Source organism: Procambarus clarkii, chromosome 33 (assembly GCF_040958095.1).
Source record: "Procambarus clarkii isolate CNS0578487 chromosome 33, FALCON_Pclarkii_2.0, whole genome shotgun sequence".
NCBI lineage: Eukaryota > Metazoa > Arthropoda > Malacostraca > Decapoda > Cambaridae > Procambarus > Procambarus clarkii.
In genome coordinates this window covers 20,078,551-20,094,707 of record NC_091182.1, presented here as the reverse complement: position 1 = coordinate 20,094,707, position 16,157 = coordinate 20,078,551, and positions in this window count along the sequence as shown.

Sequence of the window (16,157 nt, the reverse complement as noted above, 5' to 3'; positions counted from 1 at the left end):
TTACCCAAGAGTAGTAAACTCTCTTATCTGCAAGTCCAATTATTAGGTGAAGCTAAATCAGTAGTATCCCATCTGAGGTTAACTAGCAATGGCTATGTCCTCACAAAACAATTCCTCAAGGATAATTATGCTGATCCAGCATAATTATCCTTCACACTTATTATGTGTGTGTATATAGTGATATAATTACAATTATAGAACTTCACATTAGTCCATGAGCTGTTGCATTTACCCTCACCAAAGGCTACAGCTGATTCACTCAAAGTCTTTAAGCTGGAGGTAAAATCCATAGTCAAGGCCCTCAGCCTAACAGCCAATGCAAACGATACTGAGTGGTTCTTGAAAATAATCGTCCAGGAGTAAATACCTAAGGACATACTGAGACAAATGAGTGCTCACTACAATAAAAGCTTTTTTTATTCGTAAGTGAAATATCTGAGTGTTTGCGTTCAGTAATTCTTCAGCTACCTACACATGACAAATTAAAACCACCAAGTAAACCTTCAGAAACCAATAATAGTAGACCACAGAGTACAACAAGAACTTCAACTATAATAAATAAATAAATAAAAATAAATAAATGTTTATTTAGGTAAAAGTACAAACATACAAGATGAGTTACAAACAGAATGTTAAATTTCTAGATAGAGTTAGTACATACTATACCTAAAGCCAATAATACACACAGCGTTTCAGGCACGATGTGGTAAAAACAATTTGACTAAAGAATTAAAACTAATTGAAAATAAAACATAAATTGAATCAAAAAAGGAAAAAATCAAGAATTAAATAAATTATACGATGGATGGAACAGCAAAAATTGAAACAGAACAGCACAAGTAATTTTAACTAAATCTAATTTATTTTCTGTAATTTAAAACTAAATCTAAACAATTTATTTCCACACTAAAGTGGAACAATGGCACATATGCAGTGGGACTCTCCACATCTGTAGTTACTGGGTCACCCAAGGCAGTGACTCCGAAAGGTGCTGTAGGCTATGGAACTTGTTTGTTCTGCCAAGAGAAACATTTAATATACCACTGCTCCAATTATCCTGATCGTGACACTCGAATCAAGCATTCAAAGAGTAGCAAAATTGCACGAGGTGCCTCAGGAAACACAAAACCATTGACTGTGAGACCCAATTACTCACCAGTAATAGGTGTAACTATGGTCAGCACATTACAGCATTGTGCAGGGACACAAACATAAAGTCTTCAAACCCCCATGGTGGAAGATAATATTCCTCCCACAGTACAGTATTGCAAGGTTCGACAGGAAATCCGTGTCCGATCGACGAAGACAAAAATAATGCTCATTTGCCTACTGCCTAACTTGCCATCCAAACTAAAAGGGTCAGGGGTACATACCCGAGTGTTGTTTGACAAGGGATCTCGGAGAACATTTGTCACACAAAAGGTGGACGATGATCTACAATTAAAGTCTGTAACCCAGGTGACATTGAAAATATCAGGGTTCTTGGATGATACAGGACCTCAAGTCTACCAGGTGGTTCAACCATCAGTACGTTTTTGCAGCTACATCTGTCAAATACAAACCATTGTGGTGAACACAATTCCAATGAACCTACATGTACACGATCTAGGAGCTACTGCCAAATTCCGGAGAAATCTATAAAACAAAAAATGTAAATGTTCGTTTGTTCAAAATCGCTAATCTCCAAAAGTTATTCACCAATTGCTTAGAAACTTTGAGACATTTGAAACTTTGCTTAGAAACTTTGAAACACGCTCACATTCGCATATGAGCGTGTTTTTATAGACCTATAATAGGTCTATAAATAGGCCTATTATATAGGTCTATAGATTTTTTTAATTTGTTTTTCATGTGAGGGAAATCTCCGAAACCTCTACCGAATTATTTGAAAATTGGACACAACGTTGCATTCGAATACGTGCAGGTTTCTATATACCTACTATATATATGCCACTCCTGTGACCGGTGAAAACATGCTTTTTGGAAAAACAGTTCCGTCTGTTGCAAGTAAAAGCAATACATGCTCTAATCTCTGAAATTTCTTCACCAATTACTGTGAAACTTTGACACAAAGTTCCATTCGAATACATGCATGTTTTATATATTCCTACATATATACATGCCACAATCTCACAATCCAGGGCAATCTGTTGCACGTAAATGCAACACATGCTGTAATCTATGAAAGTTCTTCACCGATTGCTTTAAAATTTTTACACAAAGTTCCATTCGAATACGTGCAGGTTTCTATATAATTGCTATATAGATGCCACACCTGTGACAAGTAAAAACATCCTTTATTGTAAACACAGCGCCATCAGTTGCATGTAAAAGCAACACACACGATATACTAAATTTGTTACGTTTCCATTTCAATGTTTCCGATGGCATTGATATATTGAATTTTCATAGATTTTGATTTATTTTAATTTTATTTAATAATTTTGTGAGACATTGCGTTGGAATTGAGCTGTGTTTTTACCATATCATTCATTTCGTGAATTTTTGTTGAGTTTTGTTGTTGAGTTTATTTTGTTATTTATTATTGTTTTTCCTTTCGTTTTTTTAACTGTTCATATTTTTCAGTGATGGTAACATCAGATCATTTGATGTTCCCATTTTTGAGATAGGAACATGAAATCATTTGGGAACGCATCGGATGAGGGCGTGGAGAATGGAAGGGAGGATGAGGGGACGGGAGTGGGGGATGGTGGGGAGGACGAGAGGAGGGGGGAGGGGGGTAATAGTGAGGAAGTCGAGAGGACGGGGGAGTGGGGGATGATGGGGAGAAAGATAAATAGAGAGTGAATAATTGGGGGGACGACAAGGGGACAAAGGAGTGGGAGATGGTTGGGAAGACAAAGGGATGGCGGAGGTGGATGGTGGGGAGGACGAGGGGACAATGAAGGAGGGGATGGTGGAGGAGTACGAGGGGACAACTGAAGGGGAAATGGTGTGGAGGATGGGGGAAGAGGAGAGGGTTGCTGTGGCTGAGCAATGCACATGTATTTCTGACCCACAGCAACACATAGCTGGGTACAGCAAGTAGGGGAATAAAATTGGCATATACAGTTCAGTCTGATCACCTCACCGATGTAAGAATTATTGTAGGTACAGACTACTATTACAAATTCATCATTAGTCCAACTAAATATCAGGGAATAAACCTGTTAAAATCTGCAGGAGGCAAATTATTCACAGGCCCAGAATTAACCCTGAAAAGGCTTATGCCTGCAGACAAACAATTCAAATACAAATTTAAATTTGTCAGCTGATTATACAACTCCAGTAGAAATATATTAGGAAGAATACAGCTGACTATAACAAGAGAAGAGGGTAGTCTTGATATCATCATTTAAATCTGAAGATATGTTCATGAAGCCTCAGTGGCAAATCAATGACCAGTAGCCTAAACAACAAGTCACTACGCCAAATGTCACTGAACCCACTGCAGTCTCAGAACCATACTTGACTTTAATGATTGATTACATTGAACCCTGTAAATTAACCAAATAAAAATTCAATTTATCACCCACATAAACTCCAGCAAATAAGTACACCGGAGCATGGCTGACTATACAAATCCAACAATTGATTTTGATACATTTATTATTAAGCGAGTGTTATGAGTCCATATATATGATTCTAACATTTATCATAATAAACATGTATGTTCATTATTTGTTTCCTCATTTATCTGAAATTAACCATTATATCTATTTGTTTTCAAATATATATGTTTGAGATAATTGTAACATGATATAGTGTGCTTGTGTGCTTGTATGAGATATTTTGTTAATGCTATTGCATGTTCATTCATGTGGGGAGAGACCGTGGCGTCTCATGGGGGAAGGGGGGTGACCAAATCTGGGATGTTTCAATAATGCGTGCAGTGTATCAGGCCAGCATCACTGATTCATCCCTTGTAATTTGGAAGGGGGTGACCAAATCGGGGATGTTTCAATAATGCATGCAGTGTATCAGGCCAGCGTCACTGATTCATCCCTTGTAATTATTCGAGTATCTTGAATGTTCTTAATTCTCTAATTACACCTTAGCAGTGTTATATGCATATTAGTGTAGTTATATTTATATTCTTAAGTATTACTCTCAGATAGCAGAGTATCTAGAGATTTCATGTGGTTCTTAGTTGGTAACTTGTAAACACCTTGCCGTGCATGCTCTAGCATACTAGTCGCATGGGTGAAGCTAACTGGGGTATGAGATAAGTCTTTGATACCTGTTTATTGTTTAGTAACATAGCTAATTGCCTGGTTAAACCATTATTTGCATACCCATCTATTCTTTTAAGTTTTAAAATAGTGATCAGTGCTTATATAATTATATTTTGTTATTTTATTCTGGCGCAATAATATTTCTGGCGGCCTGTATTGCACTTATATGTTTTTCAAATTCAAATTCAAATTCAAATTTTTCATTCAGGAAAAGTACATACATAGTTGATTTACAAACATAAAGTTGGATTTATAGATAGAGCTAGTACATACAATACCTAATGCCACTAATACATATAGCGTTTCGGGCAAGGTGGGGGGGGGGGACCACTTGGACTGAAACTTAATAGTAAATAGGATTAGGTATAAATTGAGTTGAAAAAATGGAATAAAAAAAGGGGGAACATGGCAGAAGTCATCAATTGAACAAGTTGAAGAACAAACAGCATTGTTAAAAAAAAACGACACGGATTGACATTTAGGGGGTAAGGTAGGTTACATGGAGTTAATTAGGTATACTTAGTTTTACTCTTAAACTGGTTGAGAGAGGTACAGCCGTTGACATGATTTGGGAGGTCATTCCACATTCTGGGTCCCATGATTTGTAGAGCATTTCTAGTTTGGTTAAGTCGCACTCTTGGAATATCAAATTGGTATTGGTTTCTGGTGTGATGCCCATGAATTCTGTCACTACCTTCTAGGAAGCTTCTAAGGTCAGGATTGACATTGTAGTTCAGAGTTTTAAATATATAGAGTACACATGACAGGATGTGCAGTGACTTAATATCTAACATATTCAAAAATTTGAGTAAGGGTACCGAGTGCTGTCTGGGGCCAGAGTTAGATATTGTTTTAATAGCAGCTTTGTGTTGAATAATTAGAGGACGTAAATGATTATGTATAGTAGAACCCCAAGCACAAATACCATAATTGAGATAAGGATAGATGAGAGAGTAATAGAGCGTCACCAGGGCAGGGCGAGGTACATAATATCTGATCTTATTGATCAAAGAATGCCAACAGTTTTAGAAACTTTTTTATATATATTTAGAATGTGTCCCTGGAAATTCAGCTTGTTATCGAAGAGAACACCAAGGAATTTGCCATCTACTTTCTTACTAATTTGGGTATTGTTTATGACTAGATTAATTTGATTTGAGGGTTTATTGTCAAACAAAATCTAGAAAGTTTTGTCAATGTTAAGGGCGAGTTTATTAGCAGTTAGCCAGAGATGGACTTTATTTAGTTCAGTATTCACTGTCTCACTTAGAGCAAGAGGGGTCAGGACTGAAGAAAAGGAAGGTTGTGTCGTCAGCAAATATAATTGATTTGAGGTGTTGAGAGGCATTTGGGAAGTCATTAATGTAGATGAGAAAGAGGAGAGGGCCAAGTATGCTGCCCTGAGGAACACCAATGTTGATATGTAGGGTGGGAGAAATTGAATTATTCACAGAAACATACTGGAGCCTGTCAGTAAGGTAAGACTGAAGATATTGGAGGGAGTGACCTCTGACTCCATAATGATGTAATTTAAGAAGGAGGTTTTGGTGGTTCACAGTGTCAAAAGCCTTATGTAGGTCAACAAATAACCCAACAGGGAACTCATTTTTATCAAGAGCTGCATGTATCAAGTTAATCATACTAATAAGTGCATCGTTAGTGCTTTATTTTAGGTCTGAAGCCATATTGCCAAGAGCTAAGTATATTGTGTTTGGATAGATAAGAGTAAAGCTGCTTGAAGATTACTTTTTCAAATATTTTTGACAAGTTTGGCAGAATTGATATAGGTCTGAAGTTGTTGACGTCAGTGAGATCACTACATTTATGGACGGGGTTAATCTCGCTTTTTTTTAGAATATCTGGAAAGGTTTGGAGTTCAAGTGACTTGTTGTAGAGCAATAAATTAGCAGGAGCTAAAAATCCGGAGGCTTTTTTGTAAATTAGAATTGGTATCTCCGCGACGGCACTAGACTTTGTTTTAAGGGAAAGGATTATCTCATTAACATCAATGGAATTAGTAGGCGTTAGGTACAGAGACTGTGGATAGTTACCTGTAAGGTAGTCCTGAACATTAGTACTGGAAGATGGAATGTCATTACCAAGTGATGACCCAATGGATGAGAAGAACCTATTGAATTCAATAGCAGTATCAGAGGCTGAAAGCAAACCATAGTTATTGGACAGGATTATTGTTTTTTAAATCTTTTTTGATCCCAATATTTGTGAAATAGTGCTCCATGTTTTCTTAATGTTGCCCTTTATTTAGGTAAATTTATTTTCGTAGTATTTGATTTTGGCTCTCCTAATTATTTTAGATAGCACTGATGAGTAATTCTTTTAAAATTGTTTGGAGACGATTCCTAACCTATACTTCTTCTCAAGGCCATGTTTTTTATTAATAGATTTATGTATCTCCTTTGTAAGCCATGGATTGTTTAGCTTTTTTCTTGAGACTTGTTTCGTTACCATAGGACAGTGGGTGTTATAAAGGCTGAGAGATTTTTTAATAAATGATTGCACTGCTAGATTGATGTTCCCGTTGTTACCTAATTCGGAATCCCAGTTGATATTAGCAGCAGCAGCTATAAAATTGCCTATAGAAGTTTCACTGTGCAGCCTAAAGCTTATCTTCCTTGTATCTAGAGGTGGTTTGTTAATGTTGGTTAGGATAAATATAGGTTAATTGTCTGTGGTGCTATCAGTGATTATCCCTGATGTAAGCGGAGAGGTTAAGTTAGTCCAGATGTGTTCAAGAGCCGTGGTAGTACTATCAGTGATTCTAGTAGATCTAATAATTAAGGGTATGAGGAAGAAGGAATTCATACAGTTGAGGAAACTAGCAGCAGGAGGGTTATCAGGCTCGTAAAAGTCCATGTTTAAGTCCCCAGAATTAATTAAGTGGTTTTTGTTCAGTCTGTTCTTTAGTATGAGATTTCTAAAGTTAGTGTTGAATTCAGTCACATCGGTTTTAGGTAGTCTATAGACTGCTCCCACAGTCAGGACAGCCTCACCACCCTTACTCTGAAACAGGCAAAGATATATTCTTCACAGGCGTCTCTAGTTTTAATTACTCTTAAGCGAGTCAGTTCTTGGTGGTAGTAAAGAGCAATACCGCCACCTCTTTGAATAGGACGACAGTTGTGAATTGCTGAGTAGTTTGGAATGTTGTTGAGTTGAATAGTGTCCTCCTTTAACCACGTTTCAGTAAGCACAACAAAAGAGAAATTGTTGTCAACTGTTTGAATCAGGGCACTAACATCATCAAAGTGTTTGCTTAGCGATCTTACATTAAAGTTAGTTACAGAAACATTGTGATAATGTGTTAAAACATTGTTTACATCATGTGCTGTATAATACCTGCAATTTTGATCATTAAAGTGATGATTGTCATTTGTATTCTTTCTTTGTTACCCTTACTTAAAGTATATTGCTTTGCTGATTAAGCAGTTTAATTATTTACCTTAGACATTTGTAGTAGGCAAGGCCTCATATTTATATATTTTCATTACTGCAAAAGCAGAGGAACCATAACAAGAGCTAAAGGGTCATAACAAAATGAGGGCCTATGTCCGGGAAAATTAATTCCCATAATGTACTAAATAGTGGTACATGTTATTAATTGTTAATACCTTCCTAGGTACTGTGTGTTTATATGGTGTTATCCAACCAAGCCTGTGTACCATTTCTTTGTTCATTCTGAGCTGCTTGTGGAAGTTTTCTCAACACTTCACGATTGAGGTAAGTGTACAGCTTGTGCCAGGGACCAAGCAAACCTTCAACGTTGTTGTAATTGCTAGTGGTGCTAATTAAGCTGTCAATGGAGGAACAAATTGCTGTGTTGGTGGAGCAGCCAAGTTTTGGTGAAATTAAGGACTTGAAGAAGTCTGGGTTGTTGTACATGGCTAAAAAATTAAATCTGACAGTTTTTAAAAGAATGTTTAAGGCTCAGTTAGTAATAGTCATTGTCACACACTTGGTGGAGGAGGAGAAATTCGAGGAGGAGTGGTTAGAGGAATTAGAAGAAAAGTCAAGTGACCAGGTGTCAATTCTAAAGTTAGAAATGGAATCTACGCTAGAGATGGCTAGGTTACAAGCAAAAAACAGAGGTTGGAGATGCAAAACAGCCAAAAACAGCTAGAGCTGGAGACTCAGCAGCAGATGCTTGAGACTCAGAACCACCAAAAACAGCTGGAATTGGAGACTCAGAAGCAGTTGTTTGAGGCTCAAAGTAAACAGCAACAAGTGGAACTAGAAGCATAGAAAAGAAGGATTGAGGCTCAGCTGCAACTAGAGGAAGTTAGGCGGCAACAACTGGAAATTCAACACAGTATAGCAACAAATAATAACAGATTAGAGGAACAGAGAACTGCAGCAGGGCATGGTGACACTAGTAATCATACAGGTAGTACTGATAACTCTTTAAAGTTTAGGATATAGGTAGATTTACCTCAATTCAATGAGGAGGATCCAGAAATATTCTTTTGGCATTTCCAGAAGTTAGCATTTGGTATAAATTGGCCTGTGGATCAGTGGGTTGCCATCATGCAAGGACAATTTAGATAGAAAGCCCAAGAAGTTTTTGCATCTTTTCCTGCCGTTAATTCTGTTGACTTTAACTATGTTCAACAGAGCATCTTAAATGCATACCAGCAGATCCCGGAGGCCCATAGACAGAAATTTAGAGGTATAAAGAGAGCACATGATCAGACAATTTTTTTTTATTTTGTAAAAGTTAAAATTAATCATTTTGATACATGGGTAAAAAAAATCTTTTAATTAAAGATTTTGAGACTTTGAGAAACCTCATAGTTACAGAGAAGATTTTAGGTTGTCTAGCACAGAAATTTCCATTGTTTATAGCTGAACATAAACAGACCAATGGCATTATGAAACTAGCCAAGCTAGCAGACGAACACGAGTTACTCACAAAAGTGACTTTTCGAGCACAATCAAATACTTATAATTCTAAGAGTAATTATCATATTTCTAAATTTCATGTTTTCCAGACTAGACCAGCTAACTCACTTACTCCCCTGAACTCTTCTCCTGTAAAGCCAAAGTTTCAGAAAAACCAGATGGGGTTGTCACCATCTAATAATAAAGAGTCTAAACCTTCAGTTGGTTTGGTTGTTTCGACCACTGGCAGATATTGAACGCATTGCAAGAGAAGAGGTCATGTGGTTAATTCCTGTTATTTTTTGCACCATGAGTTGAGACCTACCGGTCTGATTATGAGACAGGGGTTTTGCAAGCAATTAATTCTAAAGTTATTCCAGTCAAGCCAAATTGAATGACTGATTTTTGTCCTGATATCTATGCTGGTGTAGTACTTATTACCAGTGGAAGCTGGAAGCCAGTGCAGTTATTGAAGGACACTGGTAATTCCCAATCTCTAATTTCTCACCGTGCTCTTGCTGATGTAATCACAGAATACACTGGTGAAGTAGTATTATTACAGGGATTTGGAGGTCATGTCCAGCGTGTATCATTAGTTAAAATTCACCTGAAGTCAGCTATTACAGCGGGTTGGTGCACTGTAGCAGTTAGGGAGCAGTTGCCCATCCCAGGGGTTGGTGTTATTGTGGGAAATGATTTTGACAAGTGTCAAGTTATTGGGACAGAGTGTCCTATCATGTTTACTAACCCTAGTTGTGTGCTGGTCCAGCCCAATGCAGTGGATGGTGTTGTCTACCCTGCCTGTGCTGAGTCCAGTTCAGTGAGTGAACAGCCTGTTGCAGTGGACTGTGTAATCTACCCTGTCCGTGCTGAGCTCAGTTCTGAAAGTGAACAGCCAGATGTAGAGGATGGTGTTATCTACCCTACCTGTGCTGAATCTAGTTCTATTAGTGTTCCAGTTGTCAGTTCTGTTACTATCAAGGTAATTGTTCCAGAGTCCAGGATCCCTTCAGAGGTGAAGTAGAAGGTGGATTTTCATGATTCATTTGTGGCCAACCTGGTTGTTGAGAGTGAGTCTGGTACTATGACCCTGGTTGTCATAGTACCAAGACTACATAGTTGTCTACATAGTTGTCTACATAGTAGTCTACATAGTAGACAACATAGTTGTCTACTACTAAGTAGACGGTTTGGAACAGGAAGTCCGTGTACCAATTACTTGTCCGCTCGCTCCAGGTTCAGTCATTGCCTTTATGTGAGTTAAGTAAGACTGACCCCAAGATCTGAGAGTAATAAGGAGACAGTCTGTGATGTAGATCCATTGTTGGAGAGTGTGGGAGATCATCCAAATGATCAGCTTCTGTCGAGCAGATGGAGACCTAATGAGCCTCCCTCTTCAGTTGACTGTGAGGGTGTGACCCAGCTTTGTAGATTAAGTGATTTTAAAGAGACGTAAAGAGACGACGAGGAGACTCCAAGCATCTCAAGATTATGCCATGGGAGGACGATTTGGCATATTTTGTGTAACAGTTAATAGTGATAATAACTTTTCTAAGCTTAAATTGCTGTCTGGTGTGGTCAGTTATTCTTGTTCCAGGTGGATTAATTGTTGAACATTGTGTAATGCGCGTCAGAGTGTTCTAATGCTTTAATGCAAATTGTTGTTGTTCCACAGAACCCATACTCCCTTGTAGAAATGGACTGTGTGTCATCTATGTCCAGAGCATGTGTTAAGTTCAAGTGTTGTACTGAATCTCAGAGTCAGAGTGGTGTTGTAGGATTTTGTCAGAGCTCGAAACGGTGGTTCAAGGTTAAAGTTGTGAGTTCCAAGGTGGAGGGGGACATGGATATCCCACCTGTATTGTTTGTTGATGAGTGTGGAGGGTTACAGATTGTCCTTGGGTGGTTCCCAGGTAATCTGGTTTTCATCTACCAGGTGATAAAACCCCTAACACTGTTGCTAAATTGCTTGATGTCACCAGGAGGAAAACACTTGCTGAGTGAAGTTCATAGTAAGTGTGGTCCAAGCTTCAGATTGGTTTTGATACTTTCATGGGAGGTCAAGTTGGCTATAAAGAATTGTGTGGTGATAAAGTTCACAGTTAGGAGGTGTGAGCTTGTTTTTGTGTTGTTACCTTGTTTGGGAGCTTTCAGGTTTTATCACTCTGTTTTATCACTTGTAGACTCGGGAGGAGACTGAATGATTTATACAACACTGGTTGTCACCTGAGTTAGTTCAGACAGGTATTCCTTGCACTTTTCCTTTTTTGTTCTTGTCTGTTTCAACAGGCATAAGAGGTCAACTTCTAAGTCGTATTGTATTGTTGGTAGTTCCAAGAGTGAAGACGTTTCGGATGTGTCGGGGTGATCTAACCCTGTTTCTTCTACTTTTAGTGACATTTGGCCGAGGCTGTTTGTTTCACAGAAGATCCAGAGTGTTGGAGACCAGAGTTTCCTGAGGAGTTTATACCAGATCAACCCTATTCACACGAAGAATTCCCTCAACCACCCCTCATCCATGCCAATTCATCTCAGTGAATTAACTCTATAGAAAAGGAGTGGAAGCCAGTGGAAAACCTATCCACTCATTCAACCCAGGATGTTTCAGCTCAGGAAGTGTTCATGGTATCCTAAACCGAGTTGTAGTTGTCAGAGTTCATTATATCCAAGTCCAGGTAACTTATATCTACCTGTTAAAAGTGCTCCAGGATGAAATTTGTTGGATCTGTACTACCTGTTTACATAAGGTAGTGCAATTTAGGATGTTTTTTTATGAAAAAAACAAAAAAGAAATTAGGATAAAAAACATCTCGGTTTTAGGATCCCACGAACACTTCTTGAGCTGGAACATCCTGGGTTGTATGAGTGGATAGGTTCTAAACTGGTTTCCACTCCCTTTCAATAGAGTTAATTCACTGAGATGAATTGGCATAGATGAGGGGTGGTTGAGGGAATTCTCCTTTTGAATGTCGAAACAACCGAACCTACTGCAGGTATAGAAACTACATTATTAGAGGGTAACAACCGCTGTCTGATTTTTCTCAAATTTTGGCTTTACAGGAGAAGAGTTCGGGAAAGTTCGCTGGCCTGGTCTGGAAAACATGAGATTTAGAAACATGATAATTACTCTTAGAATTATAAGTATTCGATTGTGCTCGAAAAGGCACCTTTGTAAGTAACTCGTGTTCGTCTGCTAGCTTGGCTAGTTCCATAATGTCATTGGTCTGCTTATGTTCAGCAATAAACAATGCTAATTTCTCTGGTAGACAACCTAAAATCTCCTCTGTCACTATGAAGTTTCTCAAAGTCTCAAAATCTGTAATTGAGAGTGCTATTTCCCATCTATCAAAATGACTAATTTTAACTCCTGCAAAATCAGAAATGGTCTGATCATGTGCTCTCTTTACACCTCTAAATTTTTGTCTATGGGCCTCTGGGATCTGCTGGTATGCATTTAAGATGCTCTGTTGAACAAAGTTAAAGTCAAAAGAATTAGCGGCAGGAAGAGATGCAAAAACTTCCTGGGCTTTCCCTCTAAATTGTCCTTGCATGATGGCAACCCACTGATCCACAGGCCAATTTATACCAAATGCTAACTTCTGGAAATGCCAAAAGAATATTTCTGGATCCTCCTCATTGAATTGAGGTAAATCTACCTTTATCCTAAACTTTAAAGTGTTATCAATACTACCTGTATGATTACTAGTGTTACCATGCCCTGCTACAATTCTCTGTTCCTCTAATCTGTTATTATTTGTTCCTATACTCTGTTGAGTTTCCAATTGTTGCCACCTAACTTCCTTCAGTTGCAGCTGAGCCTCAATCCTTCTGTTCAGTGCTTCTAGTTCCACTTGTTGTTGTTTACTTTGAACCTCAAGCAACTGCTTCTGAGTCTTAATTTCCAGCTGTTTTGGTGGTTCTGAGTCTCAAGCATGTGCTGCTGAGTCTCAAACTCTAGCTGTGTCTGGCTGTTCTGCATCTCCAACCTCTGTTTCTCTACTTCTAACCTAGCCCTCTCTAGCTTAGATTCCATCTCTAACTTTAGAATTGCCACCTGGTCACGTGACTTTTCTTCTAATTACTCTAACCACTCCTCCTAGAGTTTCTCCTCTTCCGCCAAGTGTGTGACAATGACTTTTACTAACTGAGCCTTGAACATTCTTTCGGAAGCTGCCAGATTTAATTTTTTAACCATGTATAACAACCCAGCCTTCTTCAAGTCTTTTGGCTGCTCCACCAACACAGCAATTTGTTCCTCCATTGTCAGCTTAATTAAGCTGACAATGGTAGCTTAATTAAGCACCACTTGCAATTACAACAACTTTGAAGGTTTGCTTGGCCCCTGGTACAAGCTGTACATTTACCTCAATCGTGATGTATTGAGAAAACTTCCACAAGCAGCTCAGAATGAACCGAGAAATGGTACACAGGCTTGGTTGGGTAACACCATATAAACACACAGTACCTAGTTAGACATTAACAATTAGTAACATGTACCACTATTTAGTACATTAATAAATTATGGGAATTAATTTTCCCGGACATAGCCCTCATTTCATTATGACCCTTTAGCTCTTGTTATGGTTCCTCTGCTTTTGCAGTAATTAAAATATATATATATATGTGGCCTTGCCTACTACAAATATCTAGGGTAAATAATTCAACTACTTAATAAGCAAAACAATATTATTTAAGTAAGGGTAACAAAGAAACAATAAAAACATATAAGTGAATACAGGCCGCCAGAAATATTATTGCACCAGAATAAAATAACACAATAAAATTATATAAGCACTGACCACTATTTTAAAACTTAGAAAAATAGATGGGTATGCAAATAATGGTCTAAGCAGGCAATTAGCTACGTGATTAGCCAATAAACAGGTAGCAAAGACTTATCTCATAACATGTCCACCCCAGTCAGCTTCACCCACGCGACTAGCGTGCTAGAGCATGTATGGCAAGGTGTTTACAGGTTACCAACTAAGAACCACATGAAATCTCTAGATACTCTGCAATCTGAGAGCAATCTTAAGAATATAATTATAACTACACTAATATGCATATAACACAGCTAAGGTGTAATTAGAGAATTAAGTTCATTCAAGAAACTGGAATAATTACAGGGGTGAATCAGTGACGCTAGGTTGATACACTGCACGCATTATTGGAACATCCAAGATATGGTAATCCCCCCTCCCCCCATGAATGAACATGCAATAAGTAAGTAAGTAAGTAATTATCAAAAGAAGGCACCAAACCGGGAAGGCTATGTAGCACCATCAAGTACGCAAAATAATCAGAGGGCGCTAAATATCACCAAGGATGCCAATACGAGAACAAAAACGCATAAGGCGAACGATATCAAAAGTATCCGAGTCACCAAGAATTCTATCGAGGGACAGGTGACCGCGAGGGGCGGTCGGAAAGCAAGACACACGCTCGTCCTGGAAGTCAGGACATTCAAGAAGGACATGCACGACCGTAAGAGGGACGATGCAACTAGGACAATAAGGAGCAGGGCGGCGCTCCATCAAGTGACCATGGGTTAAGCGAGTATGGCCAATACGCAACCTCGCCAGAGCTGTTTCCCACCGCCGGTTACGGTGGAAGGAGGACGGCCACGAGGAAACACAACATTTAAGAGTACGTAGCTTGTTACCAGTAACAGACAACCAAGAAGCCTGCCAACGGGTAAAGACTGAGGAATGGATAACCGGGTAAAAGTCGGAATACGGAATGCCTTTACGAGAGATGGGACAAGAGCGGACAGCTTCCTTGGCAGCAGCACCCGCACGCTCATTTAAAGACACACCAATATGGCTGGGAACCCAACAAAACTCAACCGACTTAAATTTACTGTGAACGAGAAACAGCCAATGCTGGATCTCGACAACTACTGGATGAACCGGATTAAAGGACCCGAGAGCCATGAGGGCACTACGAGAGTCAACAACAACCACAAAGGAAGACTGACAACGAGAAAGCAGGAGACGAAGAGCATAGAGAATAGCATAAAGTTCCGCTGTAAAGATGCTAGTCTCCGGAGGCAAGCGACACATATAAGTGCGATCAGGAAAAACAACAGAGTAGCCAACACCGTCCGCTGACTTAGACCCATCGGTGAAGACAGAAACGGAGCGGGAGTGAGAAGAAAAGTGCTCGAGGAAAAGGCGTTTGAGAACCGTAGGAGGGGTAAAAGCTTTAGTGATACGGGTCAAGGATGTACAAAACCGCGGAAGAGGGACCCTCCACGGGGGCAAAGAAGGAACAACACGAGGAGAAACATCAGAAATACGAACGGAAAGAGAATCCTGTAGGCGAGACAACCGGACAGAAAGAGGGAGGTGGTGAAGAGAAACAGGAACCGCAGGAGGGGTAAAAGTTAAAGCACGACAGAGGCGAGAGGAAGGATGTTGTAAGGACCGCGCAAGATAGCGAAGACAGTAGCGATCACGGCGGTCCTGGAGAGACAGGAAGCCAGTGTCAACATACAAGCTAAGGATGGGAGTCGAACGAAAGGCACCAGAACTGAGACGCAACCCAGTATGGTGCAAAGCATCAAGACGAAGAGTAGAAGGAGAAGCAGACGAGTAAGCAGGGCAACCATAATCGAGCTTAGACAGGACGAGAGAGGAATGTAAAGCAAGGAGAGTGCGCCTATCTGCCCCCCAAGAAGTATGGGACAAGACCCGAAGGAGGGTAAGGGCCTTAGAGCACTCAACACGGAGGTAAGAGATATGGGGAGACCAAGACAAACGAGTGTCAAGAAATAACCCCAAAAGCTTCGCGGAATCTTTGTATTCAAGGGGATGACCATAAAGTGACAAAGAGGGACGAAGAACAACCCGTTTCCGCGTAAAAGTCATGGCACAAGTCTTAGAAGTAGAGAACTTGAAGCCATGACCTGTGGCCCAAGACGACACGGCATCAATGGCAAGTTGAAGCTGGCGTTGAAGGAGAGGCGAATCATCACCCTGACAACAAAGGGTAAGATCATCGACATAGAGAGCGGAGAAGACACCA